This window comes from Rhinolophus hipposideros (genome assembly GCF_964194185.1).
Source record: "Rhinolophus hipposideros genome assembly, chromosome: 11".
Classification (NCBI taxonomy): domain Eukaryota; kingdom Metazoa; phylum Chordata; class Mammalia; order Chiroptera; family Rhinolophidae; genus Rhinolophus; species Rhinolophus hipposideros.
In genome coordinates, this window is record NC_138057.1 from 1,153,049 (window position 1) to 1,176,248 (window position 23,200).

The 23,200-nt window shown below is 37.3% G+C and overlaps 1 protein-coding gene and 1 pseudogene across 18 annotated transcripts in view; both read left to right on the forward strand.

The window, feature by feature from the left end:
* The window catches only part of WNK2 (WNK lysine deficient protein kinase 2), a 116,107-nt gene that overhangs the window by 59,336 nt on the left and 33,571 nt on the right, over positions 1-23,200 (forward strand). The gene's annotated exons all lie outside the window — the stretch shown is intronic.
* On the forward strand, positions 14,728-15,140 carry LOC308504789 (small ribosomal subunit protein eS25-like; annotated as a pseudogene). Its single transcript has one exon. The product of its transcript is annotated as a small ribosomal subunit protein eS25-like (transcript).

The following is a 23,200-nucleotide window of genomic DNA, read 5'->3' on the forward strand; positions in this document are numbered from 1 at the left end:
CGTACCCCATCACCCCTTTTCTCCACTGAACCTAACTAGACACTGGAGTCAGTCGATACAGGGCACAGCTCTTTGAGGGCTCGGGAAATAAGTAGAAGGAGGAAGATGGGGAAGCACACCAAAATTCCCAGTACCACTGAGCTGGTGGTAAGCTTAGTGTTTTCCCTTTGGTGTCTCCTGGCCTTAGCACAGGTCAGCATAAAGACTGGGAATGCGTGTGGGGTGCAGACAGAGAAGCTCCAGGAGACACCCTCTAGTTTTAGCTTGCAGAGCAGGGAAGGGAACTTTTTGTTTGTTTGCTTGGGGTTTTTGTTTGTTTGTTTAGATTTTTATGTCCCTTTATTTTTGGGGGAGGAAGGGAACTCTTAAAGCTCAGAGAGAAGAGGCAGATCCCTGTTTTTATTTTTTCCCTTTCTTTTGTGCCCCAGCCCACAGACAGTTCTGAGGGGCAGCAGAAGGTAACAGGAGCCAAAACCGGGAGAAGGGAGAGACTTCCCCTCCATAGGGTAGCGATGGGGCTCAAAAAGTTCAGAACCAAACCTATTACTTTTTTTCTCTCTCTGTCCTTCTGCCACGTAGCCCTGCTCACATTGTGGAAGTGGATGGTTTTTCAAGAGATTCTGTGAGGGGAGTCCCAGGGAACCTGGAAGTACCAGGAAAATCACAGAAAGGGAGGAATAGGGGAAGCAACCTTATAAAGTTGCTTTTTTTTTTTTTTAAGTAATGTTTCAGAGTGGTTTATTTTTTTTAAAAAGATTTTATTGTGGAAGGGGAACAGGACTTTATTGGGGAACAGTGTGTACTTCCAAGGGCTTTTTTCCAAGTTAAGTTGTTGTCCTTTCAGTCTTAGTTGTGGAGGGCGCAGCTCAGCTCCCAGACCAGTTGCCGTTTATAGATGTAGGGGGCGCAGCCCACCATCCCTTGCAGGACTCGAGGAATTGAACCGGCAACCTTGTGGTTGAGAGCCCACTGGCCCATGTGGGAATCAAACTGGCAGCCTTCAGAGTTAGGAGCATGGAGCTCTAACTGTCTGAGCCACCGGGCTGGCCTCTAAAATTGCTTTTTTAATTCCTAGGCACACCCCAACCTGTGCATGCATGAATCTGATCCTAATTAGCATATAGAAAACTTTGAGAACTGAGCTAGTAGGTAGATTTCCACCCAGCTTCCAAACCACCACTCAGTGGTACACATGCATTTCAGATGAGGTTAGTACAGTAAAGAAATAGATAACTGAACTGACAGTGTAGCCACAGCTCATAGAAAGCAGGTTGCAATTTGCAGTTTGAACTTAACCAGGTCGATGGCCTGCTAAAGCAAAAATATCAACATTTACCATAAGATTTAAACAGACTTAGAATTTCATAATATTAATTCAAAATCCAGTCTAATCCAATCCAGCCAATGCAATCCAAAATTGCTCCTCAAATGAATAACCATAAAAATGTCAACTTGCATGGAATAAGACAGTCAACACATGATAATGGCAAAATAACATAGATATTACAATGATCTGACAAAGGCTTTAAAGCATCCACTATAAAAATGCTTGAACAAGCAATCACAAGCATTCTTGAAACAAATGTTAAAATAGAAAACATTGGTAAAGAAATAGAAGATGCAGAGACAAGGAAATTTTAAAACTGGAAACTGAAATACCTGAAACTATCCAATCAGAGCTTAGAAAGAAAGATACAAAGAAAATGAACAGAGCCTATGGAATAAGAACAAAAATCGAGCGTTTTTGTCATCAGAGTCCCAGAAGGAGAGGAGAAAATGTTCAGTGCTGAAAAAATATTGAAGAAATAATGCTGAGAATTTCCCAAGTTTGGTGAAAGACATAAAGCTACAGATTCAAGAAGTTGAGTGAATTTCAATAGGATAAACCCAAAGAAATCCGTACCTGGACACATCATAAACTGTTGAAAACTAAAGACAAAGAAAAAATTGTGAAAGCAGCCAGAGAAAATTATTCATTACCTGGAGGTGAATGGCTGTTCAAAGGACTGCAGATATCTCACGAAACCATGGAGTCCAGAAGGAAGGGGTGCAACATTTTTAAAGTGTTGAAAGAAAAGAACTGTCAACTAGAATTCTGTTTTTAGAGAAAACATTCTTCAGGAATGAAACTGAAATAAAGCCATTCTTAGATTTAAAAAACAAAATAAAAACCTAAGAGAGTTTATAGCTAGTACACATACTGTAAAAGAATTGCTAAATATCTTTAGGCAGAGGGAAATTATACCAGGAAGAAACTTGAAATATCAGCGTTGAAGGAAGAGGAACAGAAATAATAAATATCTGAGTGAATATAACAGACTATTCTCCTCTGGAGTTCTTTAAGACATATTTGACAATTTAAATAAATTATAATGTCTGCTGTTGGGGCTTTTAATTTATATAATTGTAATATATAACACCATGATCATAGGAAGGGATAAAGAGACCTATATGTTGGTACTGTTATTACCACATTTCAATTAAAGTGATAAAATACTGATTCTAAGTACACTGTGAAAAGTTAAGTATGTATTTTGTAATTCCTAGGGCATCCACTAAAAGAATTGCATGATGAAACATAATGAAAACCATAATGGATAAAATGAGATGGAATATGGAAAAAAATTAAAATACTCTAAAGAGAAAGAAAACTCAGGATGGAAAAGGGGGGCAGGAACAAATAATAGTTCTAAATATAAACATACCAATAACTGAATTAAATGTAAATGGTCTTAGCATGTCATATAAAAGACTGAGAATGTGAAAGTGGATTAAAAAAACAAACTCGATCTAATATTTGCTGTCTAAAAGAAACTTCAAATATAATGATATAAGTAGGTTAAAAGAAAAAGGATGATAAAGATATACCATGCAAACACTAATCAAAAGACTGCTGCAGTAGTATTTTATATTAGACAAAATACACTTTAGAGCAAAGAAAATTTCCACAAATAAAAGAAACATTACATATTCATAAAAGGATCAATTCATCAAGACGATACAATAGTCCTAAATATGTATGCGTCTAGCAATAGACTTCAAAACTCTGACTCCTTTCTTTTGAAAGGAGAAATAGGCAAATCCATAATTATATTTGGAGACTTAAACACTATTCTCTCAGTAGTAGATAAAACTCGTAGACAGAAAAATCAACAAGTATTTAGAAGATCTGAACATAATTATCAAATTGACATTTATAGAACGCTCCAGCCAGTAACAACATATTCTGTTCAAGTGTATATGGACCAATTGCCATATTCTGAGTTATACAACAAAACTTAAATTTAAAAGGATTGAAATTATACCAAATATGTTCTTTTCATATCATGTAATAAACTATAAATCATTAACAAATAGAACAAATTTCAAACTCTTTAAAATTAAATAACATGTCTAAAGCTATAAATCAAAGAAAGTCTCAAGAAAAATCAGAAAACATTTTGAAATGAACAAGAATGAAAATAAAACATAATAAGATGTGTGGGATGCAGTTAAAGCAGTAGTTAGAGGGAAGTTTATAGCACTAAATGGTTAGATGAAGAAAGGACTCAAATCAGTAACTCAAATTTCCATCTTAGGAAAGAAACAAATAAACAAAGAACTAGACCAAAGCCCAAAGCAAGCAAGCAGAAGGAAGGAAATAAAAGATGAGCAGAGATCAATGAAATTTGAAACAAAAACAATAGAAAAAAAACAGTGAAACAAAAAACTGACTGGGAAAAAAAATAAAATGATAAGCCTTTGGTAAGACTGACAAAGAAAAAACACAAAAATACCAGTATCTGGAATAAAAGAGAAGATAATCACTATAGATGCTCCATAAAAGGATAATAATCATGAAATACTATGAACCAACCCACACACATAAATTTTACAATTTAGATGAAAGAGACTAATTCCATGAAAGCCAAAAACTACTAAAACTCATCCAAGGTGGAATAGGTAACCTGAATTCTCCTGTATCTATTAACGAGATTGAATTTCCAGTGAAAGATTTTCCTCATAAGAGTTTTCCAGGCCCAAATGATTTTTTTTAAAATTAAATTTATTGGGGTGACAGTTGTTAGTAAATTTACATAGATTTCAGGTGTACAATTCTGTATTACATCCTCTATAAATCCCATTGTGTGTTCACCACCTAGAGTCAGTTTTCCTTCCATCACCATATATTTGATCCCCCGTACCCTCGTCTCCCTCCCCCCACCCCCTTACCCTCTGGTAACCACTACATTATTGTCTGTGTCTATGAGTTTTTATTTCTCATTTGTTTGTCTTGTTCTTTTGTTGTTTTTGGTTTATATACCACATATCAGTGAAATCATAGGGTTCTCTGCTTTTTCTGTCTGACTTATTTCACTTAGAATTATACTCTCAAGGTCCATCCACGTTGTCACAAATGCTCCTATATCATCTTTACTTATCGCCGAATAGTATTCCATTGTGTATATATACCACAACTTCTTTATCCATTCATCTGTCGAAGGACATTTTGGTTGTTTCCATGTCTTGGCCACCGTAAACAAAGCTGCAATGAACATTGGAGTACACGTGTCTCTATAGAGAAATGCTTTCAGATATTTTGGGTAGATACCCAGGAGAGCGATTGCTGGGTCATATGGTAATTCTATTCGTAATTTCTTGAGGAACCTCCACACTGCCTTCCATAGCGGCTGCACCAGACTGCATTCCCACCAACAGTGTATGAGGGTTCCTTTTTCTCCACAGCCTCTCCAACACTTGTTACTATTTGTCTTGTTGATGATAGCCATTCTGACTGGGGTGAGGTGATATCTCATTGTGGTTTTTATTTGCATTTCTCTGATGATTAGTGATGTTGAGCATTTTTTCGTATATCTATTTGCCATTTGTAAGTCCTCTTTGGAGAAATGTCTCTTCAGGTCCTCTGCCCATTTTTCAGTTGGGTTGTTGTTTTTTTGTTGTTGAGTTTCATGAGTTCCTTGTATATTTTGGATATTAGCCCCTTATCAGAGGCACTGTTTGCAAAAATCTTCTCCCATTCAGTTGGTTGCCTCATTATTTTGTCAATAGTTTCTTTGCTGTGCAGAAGCTTTTCAGTTTCATATAATCCCATTCGTTTATTTTAGTCTTTACTTCCATTGCCTTTGGAGTCAAATTCATGAAACGCTCTTTGAACCCAAGGTCCATAAGTTTAATACCTATGTTTTCTTCAATGCAGTTTATTGTGTCAGGTCTTATGCTTAAGTCTTTGATCCATTTTGAATTAATTTTGGTACATGGTGACAGATAGCAGTCCAGTTTCATTCTTTTGCACGTAGCTATCCAATTCTGCCAGCACCATTTATTGAAGAGGCTGTCTTTCCTCCATTGTATGTTTTTAGCTTCTTTGTCAAACATTATCTGTCCATATTTATGTGGTTTTATTTCTGGGTTCTCAATTCTATTCCATTTGTCTATGTGTCGGTTTTTCCACCAATACCAAGATGTTTTGATTATTGTAGCCTTGTAGTACAGGCAAAAATCAGGGAGTGTGATACCTCCAGTATTGTTCTTTTTCTTAAATACTGCTTTGGCTATTCGGGGTCTTTTGTGGTTCCAAACAAATCTGATGACTTTTTGTTCTATTTCTTTAAAAAATGCCATTGGGATTTTGATGGGGATTGCATTAAATCTGTATATGGCGTTGGGTAATATGGCCATTTTAACTACGTTGATTCTTCCAATCCATGAGCACGGAATGTCTTTCCATTTCTTTGTGTCTTCTTCAATTTCTTTCAAAAATGTCTTATAGTTTTCAGCATATAAATCCTTCACATCTTTGGTTAAGTTTATTCCTAGGTACTTTATTCTTTTTGCTGCAATTGCAAAAGGAATTGTTTTTTCTATCTCTTTTTCTGAGATTTCATTGTTGGTATATAGGAAAGCAATGGACTTTTGTACATTGATTTCTGTAGCCAGCAACTTTACTGTATTCATTGATTGTTTCTAATAGCTTTTTGGTGGAGTTTTAGGGTTTTCTATATATAGCATCATGTCATCTGCAAAGAGTGACAATTTGACTTCTTCATTCCCAATTTGGATGCCTTTTATTTCTTTCTCTTGCCTGATTGCTCTGGCAAGGACTTTTAACACTATGTTGAAAAGCAGAGGTGATAGGGGACAACCTTGTCGTGTTTCTGAACGTAGAGCAAAGGGCTTCAGCTTTTCACCATTAATTATGAGATTAGCTGAGGGCTTGTCGTATATGGCCTTTATTATGTTGAGGTATTTTCCTTCTATACCTATTTTATTAAGTGTTTTAATCATAAATGGATGTTGTATCTTATCAAATGCTTTTTCTGCATCAATTGATAGAATCATATGATTTTTGTCCTTTATTTTGTTTATGTGATGTATCACATTGATGGATTTGCGAATGTTGAACCATCCTTGTGCCCCGGGGATGAACCCCACTTGGTCGTGATGAATAATCTTTTTAATGCATTGTTGTATTCGATTTGCTAGAATTTTGTTTAGGATTTTAGCATCTGTATTCATCAGAGATATTGGTCTGTAGTTTTCTTTTTTTGTGTTGTCCTTACCAGGTTTTGGTATCAGGATAATGTTGGCCTCATATAATGAGTTAGGGAGTACTGACTCTTCAATTTTTTTGGAAGAGTTTGAGCAGGATTGGTATTAGATCCTGTTTGAAGGTTTGGCAGAATTCACTAGTGAAGCCATCTGGTCCAGGACTTGTGATTTTGGGAAGGTTTTTGATGACTGATTCAATTTCGTTACTGGTGATCAGGTTATTGAATGTGGTGGTATATACTCCTTCATAGTATTCTTGGATAATCCTTTGTGTTTCTGTGGTGTCTGTGATAACATCCCCTTTTTCATTTCTGATTTTGTCAATTAGTGTCTTCTCTCTTTTTATCTTAGTGATTCTAGCCAAGGGTTTGTCAATTTTGTTAATGTTTTCAAAGAACCAGCTCTTTGTCACATTAATTTTTTCTATTGTCTTTTTGTTCTCTATTTTATTTAGTTCTGCTCTGATTTTTGTTATCTCCTTTCTTCTGCTGACCTTGGGTTTCGCTTGTTCTTCTTTTTCTAGTTCTTTAAGGTGTAACATGAGGTTATTTATTTGGGATTTTTCTTGTTTCTTGAGATAGGCCTGTAATGATATAAATTTCTCTTTTAAAACTGCTTTCGCGGTATCCCAAAAATATTGGTAGGAAGCATTTTCATTGTCATTTGTTTCTATGTATCTTTTGATCTCTCCTCTAATGTCTTCTTTGACCCAGTCGTTCTTTAAAAGTATGTTGTTTAATCTCCATGTATTTGTGTTTTTTCCTCCTTTCTTTTTGCAGTTGATATCCAATTTCAAAGGCTTGTGATCAGAGAATATGCTTGGTATGATTTCAATCTTAAATTTGCTAAGGCTGATTTTATGTCCCAATATATGATCTATCCTTGAGAATGTTCCATGTACACTAGAAAAGAATGTATAGTCTGATGTTTTAGGATGAAGTGCTCTATATATGTCAATGATGTCCATTTCATCTAATGTGTCATTTAGGGCTGCTATTTCGTTATTTATTTTCTGTTTGGATGATCTATCCATAGCTGTCAATGATGTATTTAAGTCCCCTAGTATAATTGTGTTTTGGTCAATTTCTCCCTTTAGTTCTGTTAGTAGTTGCTTGGTATATTTCGGTGCTCCCTGATTGGGGGCATAAATATTGATGACTGTTATGTCTTCTTGTTGTATAGTCCCCTTTACCATTATGAAATGTCCATCTTTGTCTCTTGTTATCTTTTTCATCCTGAAGTCTGTTTCATCGGAAATCATTATGGCTACACCTGATTTTCTCTGGGTACCATTTGCTTGTAGTGTCAATGTCCACCCTTTCACTTTGAGTCTATGCTTGTCCTTGTAGCTGAGATGTGTCTCTTATAGACAGCATATGGTTGGGTTTAATTTTTTGATCCTATCTGCTACTCTGTGCCTTTTTATTGGTGAGTTCAGTCCATTTACATTTAGGGTGATTATTGATACGTGAGGATTTCCTGTCATTTTATCTTTAGTTTTCTCTACGGCTGTGTCTCCATTGTTTCTTTGCCTTTTTGTTGTTGTCTATTATTTCTGTGTAGTGGTATTCTATGATGTTTCCCTCTGTTTCTTCTTTTATTACAGTATATATTTCAGTTCTGGATGTTTTTTGAGTGGTTACCCTTAAGTTTATGTAATAAAAAGTTTGATATTTAGAGTTCCAGTTTCTTCAGCACGCTTACTTTCTCTATTCCCATATTCCAGTTCAGGCCTTTACTCTCCCCCTTTTTATGTTTTGGTTGCCACAAGCTGTCCCTGTTGATGGTGGTCTAATAGCCTCCTTTAGTATTTCTTGTAGTGCAGGTCGGGTATTAGAAAATTCCCTCAGCTTCTGGATGTCTGGAAAGGTCTTTATTCCTCCTTCATATCTAAAGGATATCTTTTCTGGATATATTATTCTTGGCTCATGATTTCTCTCTTTCAATAGTTTGAAAATTTGGTTCCCTCCTAGCTTGTAGAGCTTCTGCTGAAAAGTCTGATGATAATCTAATGGGCTTTTCTTTGTAAGTTACCGTCGTCTTTTCCCTGGCTGCCTTGAGGATTCTTTCTTTGTCATTGATTTTAGACAGCTTCAATACAATGTGCCTTGGTGAAGGCCTGTTGGGATTGAGGTAATTAGGTGTTCTATTTGCTTCTTGGATTCGAGGATCCAGTTCTTTCCACACTTTTGGGAAGTTCTCATCGACGATTTGTTTGAATATATTCTCTGCTCCCTTCTCTCTTTCTTCTCCTTCTGGTATGCCCATTATTCTTATATTGCTCTTTCAGATGGAGTCAGAAAGTTCTCGTAGAGTTCTTTCATTTCTTTTAAGTCTCAAGTCTCTTTCTTCTTCCATCTGTGTAAATTCCAGGTTCCTATCTTCGATGTCAGTGACTCTTTGCTCCATCTGGTCAACCCTACTACCTAAGCTGGATATTTTATTGTTAATTTCTTCTATTGAGTTCTTAATCTTCAGAAATTCTATTTGGTTCTTTTTCAAAATTTCAATCTCTTTTGTAAAATGCTCATGGTGTTCTTTGATTGTGTTTCTGAGTTCATTAAACTGCCTTTCTGTGTTTTCTTGCATCTCGTTCAGTTTTTTCAGAATTGCAATCTTGAATTCTCTGTCATTTAAATCACATATTTCCATATCTCTAAGTTCCTTTTCTGGAGAGTTTTCACTTTCTTTCTGAGCTATCTTGTTGCTTTGGTTATTCATGGCAATCACTGATTTACTATTTCTCTTCCTAGACATCTACAGGAGTGGCTTCTGCAACAGGTTGATAGGTATGCGAAGAGCTTTTGAAGTTCCAAAGCTGTTTCTGCACCAGATTCAGAGCCCCAATGTTTCAGCAGTTCTGTTCACTCCTGCAGGGATACACCCAGATAGGTGGGGCCAGGGGCGGGGTGAGTTGTGAGAGGTGGCCCAGAGCAATGGCAGCGACCACCACCACAGCCAGTCCTGCTTCCACAGCTCCCTCCCCTTTGCCGGAACTAGTTGAGCTGCGAATGTGTGTCTGCGGTCCACCGTTCTCAGAGCAGCAAATATTCTGTCTTTTGTTCTGACACTGCTACTTTATTGCTTCTAGCACTGGGCAGGTGGGGGCGGGGTAAACTCTGGGAGGGTAGGGAGGGGCGGCTAGTCTCCGTGCCTAAGGCTTCCGTTCTCCACTCGGCAGTGAGGGCTTAAACCACCGATTTCAGCCCTCTTCCCTAAGTCTTCGCTCCGATGTCTCTGCCGTGAGCGTTGTGTTCAGCTTGTTATATGCTGCCCCCTCAGCCCTGTGGGCCGTAAGCGGAGCCCTAGCAGTCCGAGTCCTTCCCTCTCCCGCAGCTGCGGCAGTTCGGGAGCAGCGAACTCGGAGCGCTGAGCCAGGTCTGTGTCCTGCGCCCGCGGAGCTCTGTCTCCGCACTTCTCCTCTCCCTCCTCCCCTGCCCGCGCGATTCACCCACCTAGAGGTGAATTCAGTAGTGGGCCTCTTGGTCTTGCCTGTCTGCTGTGCAGGGAGTCCTTTGTGGAGTTATTGTTGTCCGATTCGTTGTAAATTCCAGGGGAGTGCTACAGAGGCTCAACTCATGCGGACATTTTTTTCCAACTCCTCCAGGCCCAAATGATTTTACTGGTGAATTCTATCAAACCTTTTAAAACAGCAAATAACACCAAATCTACACATTTTCTTCCAGAAAATAGAAGAGGAAAGAACACTTCTCACATTATTTTATGAGGCCAACATTGCCCTGATATCAAAAACAAAGAGAATACCAAAAAAAATACTGACTAAAATCTCTCATGGAGATAGAGGGGAAAAAATTCTCAATAAAATATTAACAAGTCAAATCAAGCAATATATAAAAAGAGCAATACACTGACAAAATGGAGTATATCTAGGGAAGGCAATATTCAAAAATCAATCTACCATATTAATATTAATGTAAACTTTCCTTTCCTACAAAGGGAATGACACATACATGATTATGTCAGTTTATACAGAAAAAGTATTTGACAAAATACAAAATCCATTCATGACAAAAATTCTCAGCAAACTAGGAACATTAGTTAACTTTTTCACCCTGACAATGGTCATCTACAGAAAACTGAAGACTGACATCGTATTTACTGCTGAAAAGTCAATTGTGTTCTCCCTGCGTTTAGAAGATGTCCACTCTCTCCATTTTTATTTAACATTGAACTAGAAATCTTCGCCAGATTACACATGGACAAAAAACAGAAATGAAAAGCATCAGGCTTGAAAAGGAAGAAATAAAACTGTCTCTATTTACAGAAATATGATTTCACGTGGAGAAGATCTTAAGGATTCTAAACAACAAATAACTCCTAGAACCATAAGTGAATTTAGCAAATCGTAGATTACATAGTCAGTATATAAAAATAACTCTATATTTCTATATGCTGACAGTGAACAATTGATAACTAAAACTTTGAAAGAATACCATTTACAGCGGCTCCAAAAAAACAGATACTAAAGCAGTTTTGAAAAAGGAGAATCAAATTGGAGGGACCACACTACCCAATATTAAAGACTTATTATAATATTACAGTGATCGATACAGTGTAGTATTAGCAAAGGGATTGGCACATAGATCAATGGAACAAAATAGAGAGCCCAGAAATAGACCCATACAAATACGGCCATTTGATTTTTGACAAAGATGCAAAAGTAATTCAGTGGAGAAAGGATAATCTTCAATAAATGTTATTGAAGCATTTGGTTACCCATACGCAATGATTGAACCTTGACCTATGCCTGGTGTCTTATCCAAAAATTAATTGAAAATACATCATATATCCAAATGTAAAACTGTATGCCTTTTAGAATAAAACATTTGGAGAAAAATATTTGTGACCTGTGCTAGGGAGTTCTTAAACCTGACACCAAAACTATGATCCATAAAAGAAAATGAATAATTCAGATATTGTTAAAATAAAAACCATTTACTCTCTGAAAAACACTGTTAAGAGAAGGAAAAGACAAGCTGCAGACTGGGAGAAAATAATTGCAAATCACATATTCAACATAGCATTTGTTCCTGAAATAAGTAAAGAAATCTAAAAACTCAACAGTAAGAAAACAAACAGCACCATTAAAAACTGGACAATGGGGACCGGCCCGGTGGCTCAGGCAGTTGGAACTCCATGCTCCTAACTCCGAAGGCTGTCGGTTCAAATCCCACATGGGCCAGTGGGCTCTCAACCACGAGGTTGCCGTTTAACTCCTCGAGTCCCGCAAGGGATGGTGGGCTCCATTCCCTGCAACTAAGATTGAACACGGCACCCTGAGCTGAGCTGCCTCCCGGATGGCTCAGTTGGTTGGAGCGCGTCCTCTCAACCACAAGGTTGCCAGTCGATTCCTCAACTCCCACAAGGGATGGTGGGCAGCGCCCCCTGCAACTAAGATTGAACACGGCACCTTAGGCTGAGCTGCCGCTGAGCTCCCGGGTAGCTCAGTTGGTTGGAGCGCATCCTCTCAACCATAAGATTGCGGGTTCGACTCCTGCAAGGGATGGTGGGCTGTGCCCCCTGCAACTAGCAACAGCAACTTGGACCTGGAGCTGAGCTGCGCCCTCCACAACTAAGACTGAAAGCACAACAACTTGAAGCTGAATGGCACCCTTCAAATTAAGATTGAAAGGACAACAACTTGACTTGGAAAAAAAAGTCCTGGAAGTACACACCTGTTCCCCAATAAAGTCCTGTTCCCCTTCCCCAATAAAAAAATCTTTAAAAAAACCCACAAAAACTGGACAATGGTCTTGACCAGTCTTCACCAAAGAGGATATAAGGATAGCAGTTAAGCGTATCAAACAATATTCAAGCCTCAGACTTCTACTTTAGGCCAAGATGGAACACAAGCACATTGACAACCAGGGAAATGCAAATTAAAGACACAGTGAAGGGTCATTGTACACCTTCAATATCAAACAATATTCAATGTCATTAAGCGTATCAAACAATATTCAATGTCATTGACAACCAGGGAAATGCAAATTAAAGACACAGTGAAGGGTCATTTTATACCTGTTAGAATGGCTCAACTAACAACATCAAGTCTTGGTATGGATATGGAACAGCTGGACCTCATAAGTTGCTGATGGGGATTCAAAATGATGCAACTATTCTGGAAAACATTATGCCATTTTAAAAATAAAAATACATTAAATGCAAGACAACAAATTCACTCCTCAACATTTATCCTAGAGAAATGAAAACTCATGTTCATTGAAACACCTATGTATAAATGATGATAGCAGTTCTATTCATACGTGCCCAATTGCCCAAACTGGAAACAACCCAAATATCCTACAGTGGGTGAATGGGTAAACTGGTATTTTGGAAAAGAAACAAACATTGATACATGCAACAACATGAGTGAACCTCATAGGCATGGAGAGGTGAAAGAAGCCAGTCTCAAAAGACTACATACTATACCATCCCATTTATAATGACATTCTCCAAAAAACTATATTGATAGAGAACAGAGTCAATGTTTGCCTGGAGTTAAGAGTAGGAGGAGAGTGTGACTATAAAGAAATGGCACCAGGAATTTTTTGGGGGGTGATGGAATTTTTCTGTATCTTGATAGTGGATATGGATATATGTGTGTCCTATTTAACTGTGTGTGATAATTTAAAAAGTGGAACAAAAGTTTACATAGGTTGGAAAAAAAATGACCTGGCAGATAATGAAGGAAAATAGTATGAAAGAAAAGTAGCAGCACAACAGCAAACTATAAAAGAGAGCCTCAGACTTCTACTTTAGGCCAAGATGGAACACAAGCACTAGATTTATTCTTCCTCAGAAAACAAAAAGGCTGGCAGATCCATGAAGCAATGTTTTTCAAGGCTTTGAACATAAGACGATAAGGAACATTGATCCTTGCAACACTGAGAAAACTGATTTTCTCAGCTGACGGCCCAGAGAAAGATTGCAGCCACAGAGCAGGAAGGGAAGGTGGGAAAGATTCAGGCAGAGCTCACCAGACTCCCTGTACTAAGAAGGTCAGCCTGAGAGTCTGGGGAGATCCAGTGGCCAGAGTTTAAAGGGCAGAGTTCTGGAGAGGAGAAAGTGGCACAACCAAGTCTGGAGACTGACAGAGGATTCCCCTCGGTTATCTTGCAGAGCACTGCTCACGAGGAAACTAGCTAATGCCACAAAATGAAGCACCTCAAAGAGCTGAAGGGAATGGTACTGGAACTTATACATTCTGTGAATGTTTGTCCCAGCAGGCAGCTGGAAAGCCTTATAATTTAAACGGCATTGGGTAGAGTGTACTGAGAAAGGCTTTCCCTCAGTAGTTAATACTTAGCCCTAGAATAAATGTTCTTTTGTCCCGCCTGAAAAACCTTAACAGAGAGATCTGAAAAGATCAAGCCATCTTAGAGCTGCTTAACCATCCCACAACAAAGAATGTTTATCGGTATACGTATTCAGTTCCCAAGAAGGTAAATTTTACATTGTCTGATAGCCAATCATGATTATTGGGAAGGACAATATAAGAAAAATTCACATTCTAACCAATCTTTAGCTAACACATTTGTTAGAATTAGCAGACAAGCACATTAAGATAGTTAAGACAACTGTATTCCATATGTTCAGAAAGCTATAGGAAAGGAATGTACTTCACCATATTGATAAACTAGAAAACAAAGAACAAAACCAATTCATATGGTTGTCTTAATAAATGCATAAAAGGCATTTGACAAAGTTCAACAACTATAAACATCCTCAGCAAACTCAGAATAGAAGAGAACTTTATCAACTTAATCAAGAGACTACAAAATCCTATAGCTAATATCATACTCAGTGGTGACAGACTGACATCTTTCTCCCCAAGATCATGAATAAGACAAGGATATTGCTCTTACAGCGTCTATTCATCATTGTATCGGAGATTGTAGACAGGACAGTAAGTCGTAAAAAGGGAATAAAAGGCATCCAGATTGGAAACAAAGACCTAAGGTTGTCCTTATTCATAGACAACATGATTGTGTAGAAAATCCAGTGGAATCTCCAATAAAGCTGCTAGAACCAATAAGTGAGCTGGTTGTAGGATACATGATCAATATATAAAAATCCGTTGTCTAGCAACAATCAAAAATTGAAATTTAATGATTTTAGCGAGGCTGCTGTTGTAGCCACTGCTGTCTGCGCTTTGCCATGCTGCCCAAAGACGACAAGAAGAAAGATGCTGGAAAGTTGGCTGAGAAAGACAAAGACCCAGTGAATACATCTGGAGGCCAGGTCAAAAAGAAGAAGTGGTCCAAAGGCAAAGTTTGGGACAAGCTCAGTAACCTAGTCTTGTCTGACAAAGTGATGTACGACAAACTGTAAGGAGGTTCCCACCTATAATCTTATAATCCCTGCTGTTGTCTCTGAGAGATTCAAGATCCGCAGTTCCTTAGCCAGGGCAGCCCTTCCTTAGTAAAGGACTTATTAAATTAGTTTCAAAGCACAGAACTCAAGTCGTTTACACCAGAAACACCAAGGGTGGGCATGCCCCAGCTGCTGGTGAACATGCAGGAACAACAGGTGCAACCAAGTGTACATTTAGAAAAATAAAACTTTATTAAATAAGAAAAATTGAAACTTAAAATAGCTGTGTTTTTTTTCAATTTATGAACTATTAGGGTTAAACCTGATAAACTATCTGTAAGACCTATGTAGTGAAGACTACAAAACAATATAGATGGAAACTAAATTAGACCTAAGCAAGTACCCTGATCATGGGTTATAAGACACAGCATTGTTACAGTATTCTGTCTCGATTGATGGATAGATTCTTTGCAGCTGCCATCAGAATCCCAGAAGTCTTTGTAGCAGTTGAAAAGCAGACTCTGAATTTAATGTGAAAATGCAAAGGACATTGGAATTTGGAAATAGAATTAAATTGGAACACTAACACTCTCTAATTTGAAGAACTATTATAAAACTATAGTAATCAAGACAGTGTGATACTGGTGTAAATATAGGCAAATAGATCAATGAATAAAAATAGAGTCCAGAAATAGACCCATACATAGATACACTTAATTTTTTTTATAAACATGCAAAGAACATTTAGTGAACGACAGTCTTTTCAACTCTTGGAACAGTTGACCATCCATATGTGAAAAATGAATGTCAGTCCATACTTAACACTGTGTACAAAAATCAACTCAAAATGGAATGTAGACCTAAATGTAAAACTGAAAACAATGAAACTTGTAGTACAAAACGTAGGAGAAAATTTGTGGGACCTTGGATTAAACAAGAGATTTCTTACATAGAGCACCAAAGTAAAATCTGCAAAAAAAAATTGGTAAGTTGAATTTCATCAAATGTAAAATGTCTACTCTTTGAGAAACACCAGGCAAATGAAAAGACAAGCTGGAGAGTAGGAGAAAATATTTGCAAACCATTATGTAATGGTGTCCAGATGATATAAGGAACTCTCAAAATGCAATGAGAAGAAAATAAGCAAGCTAATGAAAGATTTGTACAGACACTTCATCTAAGATATGTGGATATCAAAGAAGTACATGAAAAGATTATTCATTAGGGACATGCAAATTCAAACCACAATAGGACTCAATTGTACACCTGTTAAAAGAGCTCCAATGCAAAAGACCAAGTGCTAGTGAGGAGGTGGAGGAATTGGAAGTGTTACACACTGTAGAAGATGGTACAACCACTTGGTAAAACAGGTGGTAATTTCTTCTAAAAATAAACATAACTACCACAGGATTCAGCCATTTCACTCCTAGGTATGTACCCAAGAAAAAAAGGAAGCAGATATCCAATACAAAGACCTCACGCAGCGTGTTAACAGCAGCTTTATTCACAATGGCCTAAAGGGGAAGCAGCCAGGTGTTGAGCAGCAAGTGAGCACTGTAGTTTATCCACACAGTGTAACACAACTCTGCAGTGAGGGGAATGAACTGCTGATACACTTGCTGCGTGGTGATTCTTAAAATGGTTATTCTTTTGTCCCGCCTAAAAAAAAGAAGCCAGACAAAAAGAAATGCATACTATTATCTATGACCACATTTATATAAAAGACTAGAAAATGCAGATTAATCTATAGGGACAAAACAGATCAGTACTTGTCTGGGGTGTGGCAGGAAAGGAAGGGAGGGATAACTGCAAGGTTCGTAAAGAAACGTGACAATGATGGATATATTCATTATATTGATTGTGGTGAAGGTTTTGCTTATATACCTGTGTCGAAGCTTATAAAACTAAAAAATTTATAACTGTGTACAATTTATTCCACGTCAATTATACTTCAACACAGTGGTTAAAAACCAAACAGCAGTAACAGAAAGCAGACTCGGACACCAGACAGTGGAGTTACCAGATAAGTATGTCTGCTTATTGTGTTAAAAATCGTTAAATAAATGACTAGAGTGAAGTTTTTGGAGAAGAATTGGTAACTATACTCCCCTCCCACCAAAAAAAGAAAGAGATAAACAAAACATAAATGGAAATTCTAGAACTGAAAGATACAGTAGTTAAGATTAGACCTCACTGAATGGTTTGTACACTGCTGGAGAGAGAATTGCAAACTGAAATGTAATTCAAAAGAAAATAAAGTAAAATAATGATATCAGAAATGATGGAAAATACAAAAGAGGAGCTAAGAAATAAGGGGTTACCTTGAGATATGATATATGATATAATTGGGGTCAAACATATGATATAATTGGGGTCCCAGAAAGTAGGAGAAAGATAAAATTAAGTTTGAGAAAATAATGCAGAGAATTGAAAGACATTAAGCCACCAATTCAGGAAGCCCTCCAAATTCTGAGAAAAACGATACTTAAATATATATCATAGTTAAAGTGCTGGCAACCAAAAACAGAAGAATGTAAAGGACACTAGAGGAAAAAGAAGGTGTTTAATGGAGCAAGAATGATTTGGACAGCTCCTGTCTCAGTGGATGAAATATTTGCCTGTAGACCAAGGAATAGTGTTTTACTCAAATGCTAAAGAAAATACATAAGCCCTAAAGCATCTTTTGGAGCAAGGATCAATATAAGACCCGGTCTTATTTTGGGGGACACACAGTAAGTGCCAACCTTGAATTTCTACCCACTGATAGGATCAACATAAATAAAGATGAAATGAAGACTAAAGAATTCATTTACCTTCACATCTCAACTGAAGAAATACCAGAGGGGAATTTTTTAGATAAAAGAACAGTGACCCCAAATGGAAGTTCAGAAATGCAGGAGAGAATAAAAGTAATGGAATGATAAATACATAGGTAGGTCTAAAGGAATGTAGATTGCATAAAAGCAATGTATTCTGAGATTGGAAATGTGTTGGTTATGTTAAAATACATGAAAGTAGGGGCATATTTATCAAGGGGAGGGAATTGTACTCATAGGGATTCCGGGTTCTTACATTGTTGGGGGAGAGAGCCAAAATCAAGAATGGATATTGTAGTCTCTAGAATACTGCTGTAAGAATTGTAAAATAGCAGATAACTTCTACTCTGATAGTGGAGGGGTCGAATGGGGAAAAATTTTTAAAAGCAAAAGGTAAGGAAGGAGAAAAGGAACACCAAATATTATAAACACAAAGAGAGTCATTAGTAAGATGGTACTTTTAATCCAAATAAATCGGTAATTAAATGTAAATGAACTAAATAAAAGGTTGTCAAATGTAGGAAAAAAATAGAACAAACCAATAACAAAGTAAGACATAAGAATATGAAAGATTAAAAGGAAAGAAAGCTAGTGTAGATCTTTTTATATCAGACAAAGTAGACTTTCAGGTAAAACACAATGGTGAAAGATTCAGCTATTCTGTAAGATAGAATCATTCTATATTTCTGTGTCTTTAATAACAGCCTGAAAATATATAAAGCAAAACTTAACAGAACTAAATGAAGAAATAGAGAAATCTAATCATAATGGGAGTTTTAACCTTTAGAACATGAAGACAAAAAAATAAATAAGGTTATAAAGAAGTTCAACAATAGAATTGGCAGTTTTGTTCTACAGTAGAACACCTAATAGCTGAAGAGTACATGTTTTGTTTTCAAGCCCACACAGAATATTTTAAAATTAGCCATATATGCAAGATACACAGTCAATCTCAACAAATTTCAAAGGATCAAAATCATTCAATACATTTCTCTAACTATAGTTAGAAGTAAGCTAGAATTTGAAAATAAGATATCTAAAATGTTTCCATGTTTGACAGTTAAGAAATGCATTATAATATCCCATGAAGCAAAGAAGAAATTATAATAGAAATTAAGAAAACATTCTGAATGATAATGATATGAAAATCATGCAAATGAAAATATTACGTATAAAAATTTGTAAGATGCTGCTAAAGCTGTGTTTTGCAGAAATTTGCAGCCTTAAATGTATATATTAGAAAGGAGAAAAGGCTAAACATCAAGAACCAAAATATATTCATTGTAAAATATTAGAAAGAGAAAAGAAAATTGAATGCAAATAAAAAAGGGAGGAAATAAAACATAAGAGCATGAACTAATGAAATGTAAAACAAACATACAATAGTCTATCAACAAAGCTTGAAGTTGGTTCTTTGAAATGACTAATAAAATTGGTAAGCCCTTGGTGAGACTACAGAAAAAAAGAGAAGGCACAATTAGTATCAGGGATGGAAAAAAAGAGAAACACAACTTACCACACTTACCTAAGAAGAAACAGGAAATTTGAAAACTGCTATAAACAAAATAATGAATCAGTAATTAACAACCTCACACTTACTCAACCTTACTCTCAAGGTTGCTGGAACAGCTCAGCATATAGCCTTACAGGTTCAAGTGCAGGCAGGAAAGAGGATCATCTCTTTTCAGAAGGTTGTAGAAGTTTTGGGCCTGACTCCACTGTGCAAAATGAAGAGTCATATCTGTCTCTACAGAAATTACATGTCCAAGTGGCTGCAATACACAGACTGACTTGTGTCCAAGTTACATGCACATTCCTGGAACTGAAAGTAGGGACAGCTGTTCTCTAGAGGAAATTCAGAGTGGAAGAGGGGATTGATGCTGTTTAGTCAAAACTGACAAATATTCACAATAGTAAGAAATGTGGACTCACCCACATGTTGGAAAAGAGGTGATAATTGTTGAGAAAAAGAGAAAGAACAAATGGAGTTTATCTGAAGAGTGGAGAACTCTGCCCAGATTTAAAAGACAGAAAGAAGGAAAGAAACCCTTGAGAAGATAATGGGGAGGAATGACGTCAGCAAGATGGCAGAATAGGAGATACCAGCCTTTGTCCACCCATAGAAACAACAATTAGACATCTGTCTATAAATGGAAACAGGCTGCGAAGGAACCTGTAGGAACATAGTGGAGCAACAGTGGAGAAAAACTGTACAGAAAATATTGCTGGGGAGATGGCGTTTGCTGAAACATCAGGAGACAACTAGGAACAAAGAAGGGTGGCTCTATATCTGTCACATGGCAGGTGCCATCATGGTTCCCAGTGGCCTGATCTGTGGAGGACCCATCATCCTCTGCTGCTGAGGACCTCCACAGCCCCCATAGCAGCCATGGACTCCCTGAATATTTCACAGCAGATGACCCCACAGTATTAGTGGGCATGGACCCTAGTGGCTGGCTTTGCAGAGGACATTGACAGCTTTTGCATTGAGGTAAGCAATAGCATTGCTGCCATGGATCCCCCAGGGAGAGAGATGCTATTGCAGCCTCCCCCTGAAAGAGCTGCTGCTGTTGCATAGCCCTGGGACCAGGACTGCCAGCGGCCTCCCCCAGTCCTACACATACCCTGGCTGTTTGGAGTGCATCCATACTCCAGACCCCAGCTCTATGGCAGCTCCACATTCACACATCTCAGGCACTAGAGCCACTGCAGCTGTGGGCTAGCCAGAGCACCAGAATCTGGAGTCATCATCACTCTGAGCACCTGCATTCCAGACCTCTGCTTTATCTCTGCTCCATGGGTACCCATATATCAGACACCAGTACTACCACTATCCCTGAGTGTCCATAGCTAAACCTGGGAGCAAGAGGGAATCCCCTTAACCACAGCATCCCCATGAGAGAGCAATAGATCAGGAGGTGCCCAGCAGCTTTCACCACTGAAGACACCCACAGTCCCCCCTCCCCCAGCCACTGCAGCCATGTGCAGTTGAGGATCCCAGCCATCTTTGCTCATGCTGACTCCAGCTGATGGGCTGCACAGAGACTTCACTGCTGGGCCTGCCCTGAAGCTGGAACCACCATACTCCACCCAGCTAGTGTCCCTGCACACTGTTGCAGGTGTAAGTCTTTCCCCACCAAAACCAGTCTGTAACATCTGGTAGGGATGACTCTTTCATCAAATGCACAGGTGTCAACACAAAGCTACAAGAAACCTGAAAAAGCAAGGAAACATGACACCCCAAATAAGCAATAATTTTCCAGTAAGTGACCCTAAAGAATTGAAGGTCTGTGAACTTCCAAATAATTGAAAATAATTTCTTTAAGGAAGGTTGGTGAGCTTCAAGACAACATATGTAGACAACTAAACAAAATCAGGAAAAACAATGTATGAACAAAATGAGAAGTTCAGCAGAGAAGTAGAAATAATAAGATGAACCAAACAAATTCTGGAGCCAAAGATACAATGAATGAAAGAAAAAAAAAATGCAGTAGAGAGTATCTGACTTCATCAAGCAGAAGAAAGAATCTGTGAACTTTAAGACACATCATTGGAAATTATCAGTCATAAGAGAAAAAAGAAAGAATGGAAAAAAATGTGAAGAAAGCCTGTGTGAATTACGGGGCACCATGAAGCAACTAATATTTGCATTATGGGAGTCCCAGAAGGAGAAGAGAAAGAGAGAGAAAGGGCAGAAATCTTATTTAAGAAATTCTGAAATCTAGGAAGAAATATGCACATCTAGGTACATGAATTTAACCCAAAGAAAACTTCATCAAGATACATTATAATAAAACTATCAAAAATCAAAGACAGAAAATTTTGAAAGCAGCAGGAGAGAAAAAAAACGCAACTCATTTAGCATACTTCTAAGCAGAAATCTTCCTGGCCAGGAGAGAGTGAAAACAATATGACCAAAGTACTGAAAGAAAAAAAACAAAACCCTAACATTCAAGAATACTTTAACTGGCAAAGCTGTCTTCCAGAAATGAAGGAGAAAGAAAGACTTTCTCAGACAAACAAAAGCTAAGGGATTTCCTCACTGTTATACCTGCCTTACAAGAAAGGCTGAAGGGAATTCTTCATGCTGAAGTGAAAGGACACATATTAGTAACATGAAAACACATGGAAGTGTAAAACTCACTGGTAAAAGTAAGTATGTAGTCATTCAGAATAATATAATGGTTGTGTGTAAATCACTTAACTCTAATGTAAAGGTTGAAAAAAATATTAAAAATTACAATAATTTTTAATGGATACACAATATAAAAAGATATAAATTGTGATAGCAAAGCCACTAAATGTGTGTGGGGGAAGAAAAAGTGTAGAGTTTTTGTGATTGAGGTTAACTTAAAATAGATTGTTACAACTATATTTTTAATGTAGCCTCATGATAGTAATGAAGCAAAGATCTATAATAGATACACGGAATATAAAGAAAAGGAAACAACACATAATATTGTGGAAAAATCAGATCACAAAGGTAGACAGCCAGAGAGGAAGAAAGGAAGAAAAGAACTACAAAGCAGCCAGAAAACAATTAACAAGATGGCAATAGTAAGTTCTTACTTTTCAGTAATTACTTCAAATGTAAATGGTTTAAGTTCACCAGTCAAAAGATATAAAGTGGCTGAATGGATTAAAAATACAAGACAAAACTATATACTCTCTACAAGAGACTCCCACTTTAATGGCACACATAGGAAAGTGAAAGATAGAAAAATATATTCCACAGTGACGTAAACCCAAACAGAAGTAGCTATACTTACACCCAACAAAAATAGACTTTAAGTCAAAATCTGTGGTGAGACAAAGAAGGCATCATATAATGATAAAGGAATCAGTTCACCAAGAGGATATAACAATTGGAAATATGTATGTGCCCAACATCAGAGCAGCTAAATATATTAAGCAAATATTAACAGATCTGCAGGTAGAAATAGACAGCAATGCACCAATAGTAGGGGACTTAAATACTTCCCTTTCAACAATGGGTAGATCAGACAGAAAATAAATAAGGAAATATTGGACTTGAATGACACTTTAGAACAAATGGACCTAACAGACATATACAGAAAATTCCACCCAACTGCATCAGAATACACATTCTGCTCAAGTACACATGGAACATTCTCTAGGCTAGATCATTGGGTAGATCACAAAACAAATTTAAGAACATTGAAATCACATCAGGTTATCTTTTTCAACCACAATGGAAATCAGTAACAGCAGAAAAGCTGGAAAATGCACAAATACATGGAAATTAAACAACACACTTCGGAATAACTTCTTCGGTCGAAGAAGTAAAAAGGGAAATAAAATATATCTTGACAAATGAAATGGAAAACACAACATACTGAAATTTATGGGATGCAGGAAAAAGTTTTAAGAAAAAAGTTAAAACTACATTAAGAAACAAGATCTCAAACAACCTAACTTGATACCACAAGGAACTTGGAAAAAAAAAGAACACGCTAAGCCCAGAGTTAGCAGAAGAAAGG